Raw genomic sequence first — 4,269 nt, 5'->3', positions numbered from 1 at the left:
TTCTTGCTGAAGGAGAGGCAGATTATTCTACATAAATGAAAGGAAAGAGAAGACAAGAAAGGAAGTTAACTGGTGTGGAGACTATATAATAAGGAGATGTTCCAAAACAGTGGAAGTGTTAAGAAAATGAGTAGGAAAAGAAGGGCTTGTGGAGGTGTGGTATATCTAGTCTCTTTCACACAGATTGGGACTTTTTAAAATTTTGTTGTTGTTGTTTTGTGACTAGACTTTAATGGGACATTGCTCAGAGGTTTTATTTAATGAGTTCCATGGCTTAAGAAATTGATACAACTTTGTGTCTGTGCCTACCCTTCAAAGACACACCGGATAGTCAAAGATTATCTAGTTTACTGTGGCAAAGGAGGACACACTCCAGAGGAATCATGGGGCTCCTCAGTGGAGGGAGTTGTGAGGAATTTATAGCATTGGGCTTGTGCTCCGGGTTTTTTTTTTATTTTGTTTTGTTTTTTTTTCACAGTTTAGGTCATTTATTTCCTTCTAATCTTGGGCTTAGTACATAGATGGTTTCTCTTCACCCTTTGGGTTGGCAATTTTCTCTAGGTTGCTGCTGATGATATGATAAAGCTCAGCATAGAAGGCCCTGAGGTCCAGAACCATGGCCCTGAGCTCCCCATAGGCTGCCTCATCTCGTTGATGCACTAAGGCCCGGTAGTCCATTACATGGGTCTCCTTGAAGGCCTTGGCCACAGCATCCCCACATTCTGAGAAGTACCTGGATTGCCACCCCAAAATCATTTCCATCCTCAATCTTAGGGATCAGGTGCTGGATCCAAGTGATCACCAGAATGCATTTCTCTTTGAAAGTCCAAACTTCTGGCTTAACTAGAGCAAGCAGGGCCAGGACCTTCTCATTCCCAGGGAGAAAGCCACACTTGGGAACTTCTTTCTTCTCCTGCTTATCTGTTTCCATCTCATCATCCTTGGGTGGGGGGTCTGGGATGGGGATGTCCTGGGGGACCCGGAGGGAAGTCAGGTCAGCCACACTGAGAGAGTCCTCGTGCAAAAGCTGACTCAGGTATATGATTTTCTGTGGCAAGAATATGTAGAGTAATTACTCAGCCTCCTAGAAAAGATTTTGTCTGAAGACATCCACCTGTTTTCGGGCCTCCCCACTCAGGCGCACCCCACAAGGCTTGGTCATACTGCTCCAGTTGCTAGATCTCGGTTCTCTAGCCCCCTCGGGGTTTTTTTATAAAGAAAGTTTAAGAAATCAGGATCAACTCTGGATCTAATGTCAGAGAGCAAGGGCAATCCAGTGATTGTATGCCTTAGAAATTTTTATCTAGGTGGTGGATGGGTTAAAGTGGGACTAGAGTTGTCATTGTAAAAGAAACAGTAATCACTCATGTTAGCTGGAAAGGATGATGTTGAGTAGTTTGTGGGTAGTGGAGTGCAGACTGTTTTAGATATAGTGAGGGCTGGTCCTGTCTGATCATTGCTGGTAATTTCTGAGCATTGCTCACTCATCATATCCTCACTGCCACCTGACAACCACTGGGCCTGGTTTTCATTTGCTGAGGTCATTACAGATATAGGTGTTTATCAGAGTATTGATTAATTCTTGTCCTGTTAGTGGAAGAGTTCTCAGACAGAGAACCTCAACTTGGGACAAATGGTTTATGTGACAGAAAAGAATTTCAGCATGGGTGTGCCAGTCAGAAACACAGACAGAGATTTATTTAGAAAAGCAGATACATATTCAAGGGAGAATGCAGACCATCTCCAGAAGGAGAGACAGCAATCTCTTGGTCTGGAATGCCTAATATATTTATAGAGATTGAATGATAGCAAGGGGCTGGACTAGAGAGGAAGTTAAGATGTAGTTACACAATTTTGCACTAGCTTCTGTGCACTTTTGTTTTGCCCTATTTTCTGCATCATGTTACCTTTTGTGGGCAAGGACACAGGCCAACCTGAGGTCCTTGTGGACTAATTATGTGGACTGGATTGCTTAGGAGTTGCTTGTTTTGCATTTCAAAGGCTCATAGGCATTCTCTGCCTTCTAATGATTTGCAGGTCCTTCTTTTTTTTTTTTTTTTTTTTTTTTTGGTACTGAGGATTGAACTCAGGGGCACTCGATCACTGAGCCACATCCCCAGTCCTATTTTGTATTTTATTTAGAGGCAGGGTTGTACTGAGTTGCTTAGTGCCTTGCTATTGCTGAGGCTGACTTTGAACTCGAAATCCTCCTGCCTCAGCCTCCCAAGTTGCTGGTATTACAGGCGTGCACCACCGTGCCGGGCTGGCCCTTCTCTTTTGAGATTCAGTATATCTTTCTTTTTCCTGCCTCCCCAAATTCCTACCTCAGTCTTAGCTCATGCTAATTCCAGATTCAAAACAAAACTGTTTCTTGGATTATAAATGGTAGTATCATGAACTTCTCTTGTTAAATTTACTCTGATGGCATTTTCTTAGTCCTTATGGATAACATTGTAGGAAATGATTTTTATCAGGTGTTCAGGGACATCACTGCCATTTATTGCAATAATTTTTCTCTCTTTGTATGACTACCTATTACAAAAAGATTGTATGGTGGGTCTTTGTGTCTCTCCGCTGAAGACAGCAGGTGAATTGTATTTTTCTAGAAATGTATTCAATTCATAGAGATTGTCAAGTGTGTTTGCATAGAATTATTCAATGTCGCTATAGATTTTTAAAATTTTCCTCTGTTTTGATGTTTCCCCTCCCTTGATATTTCTAATTTTGAGTGTATGCTCCTTTTTTCTTTCCTGATTAGCTTAGCTAGTAATTGGTCCATTTTACTCCAAAGATCCAGTTTCTCATTCATTTTTGCTTTCATCTATTTTAACTTCGTTTTGTTTTTTTTCTGTTTTGTTGTTGTTCTTTTCCTAGTTTTTAAACGTGGTTATTCAATTCATTTATACTTACATTTCTTTGATATGGTTAGAGAAGTTTCTATTCTGTTTATTACTTATTGTAAATTTCAATTTTCTAGGGCTGGCCTGTGTGAGGCCCTGGGTTCTATCCCCAGCACTGCAAAAAGAAAAGGAAGGAAGAATTTTACAATTTCATTTAGGATTTCTTCCTTGACCCTAATTTATTTAAAACCAGTATTTGAATTTCCAAGGAGTTTCCTCATTATATAGTAACTTTAGAGCCTTTTGAGCAGAATAAATTTGTCAGAATTTATCCAGTTTTCATTGTGGCCTGAAATATGGTCCATCTTCATGAATGTCCCCTGTTCAATGGAAAAGGTGCTTTGTCCTTTATTGGGGTGAGGAGTTAGCTAGTCACAAGATCTACTTAGCTATGTTGCACAGGTCTTCTATATACTTGTTGATTTTCCTCCCTGTGTGATATTGGAATTATATTAGAAATTTCTACTGTCAGTATGTTCTTTTTCTTTCTTACACATTTCTCATAATTGTTGCTCTATGAACATTGTTAAAAGTGTTGTTGGGTGTGTAAATAATCAGTTATCTTTGTAGAGACTTTGCCTTCTTTTATTAACTTTGCTTAAAATGCTTTTTAAACATGCTTTAGTTCTACCTTGTCATGTATCAGGATTAAGGTTGCTGCCTTCTTTTTATTTGCTTTGTCTTTGTTCATCCTTTTATTCTTAACCTCTTGAATCTTTTTGTTTTGGTTTGCCTTTCTTACAATATATTATTAATTTGCCTTGTTACCCAATCTAAAAATTTTTATTACATTTGTTGATATTATCCATATGTTTGATCTCAATGCCTACATATTGTTTATTATATTTGTTTAAATATGTGTGTCCTCACATATAGCCTTTAACCATATGGTTTGTTTTATCTGCTTTCTTTTTAAGGGAATACAAAATCTGGCTTTAAAAAAGGTTTATTCTATTGTTCTTTGAGTTTGCCTTTATACTATTACTTTTATGTTACACTCAATCTCTCTCTCTCTTTTTTTTTTTTGCCTACAATCTGTTGGTTTTCTATTATAAGCAATATTGAAATTACTGAGTAATGTCATTTTTCTCCATTCCCTTTTTCTCTCTTAGTATTGGAAATACTTTTTTTTACTCCTAGTTAAAGCCTATAAGGGAGTCAGTGTGTTCATGATACTCTTTATATTCTCCCAAGTCCTTAATTTTTAGTGGAACTGTATTCATGCTCTTAGAGAAAACAGCCATTAAGTACTAATCTGTCTCTCTTATAATCATCAGTGTCTTAGTTCTCAGTTCATTGAATACTTTCAATGCTCATAACCATTTCCTGTGTTTCTGTCCCTTTACTCATTTTGGTTGTATGAAGCCCC

At 38.3% G+C, this 4,269-nt stretch overlaps 1 pseudogene; it reads right to left on the bottom strand.

Moving 5' to 3' along the window:
* Positions 1-501: 501 nt before the first annotated feature.
* On the bottom strand, positions 502-1,162 carry LOC124977691 (proteasome activator complex subunit 2-like; annotated as a pseudogene).
* Positions 1,163-4,269: the final 3,107 nt, after the last annotated feature.

Source organism: Sciurus carolinensis, chromosome 2 (assembly GCF_902686445.1).
Source record: "Sciurus carolinensis chromosome 2, mSciCar1.2, whole genome shotgun sequence".
NCBI lineage: Eukaryota > Metazoa > Chordata > Mammalia > Rodentia > Sciuridae > Sciurus > Sciurus carolinensis.
This window is presented reverse-complemented; position numbering and strand designations above follow the sequence as displayed.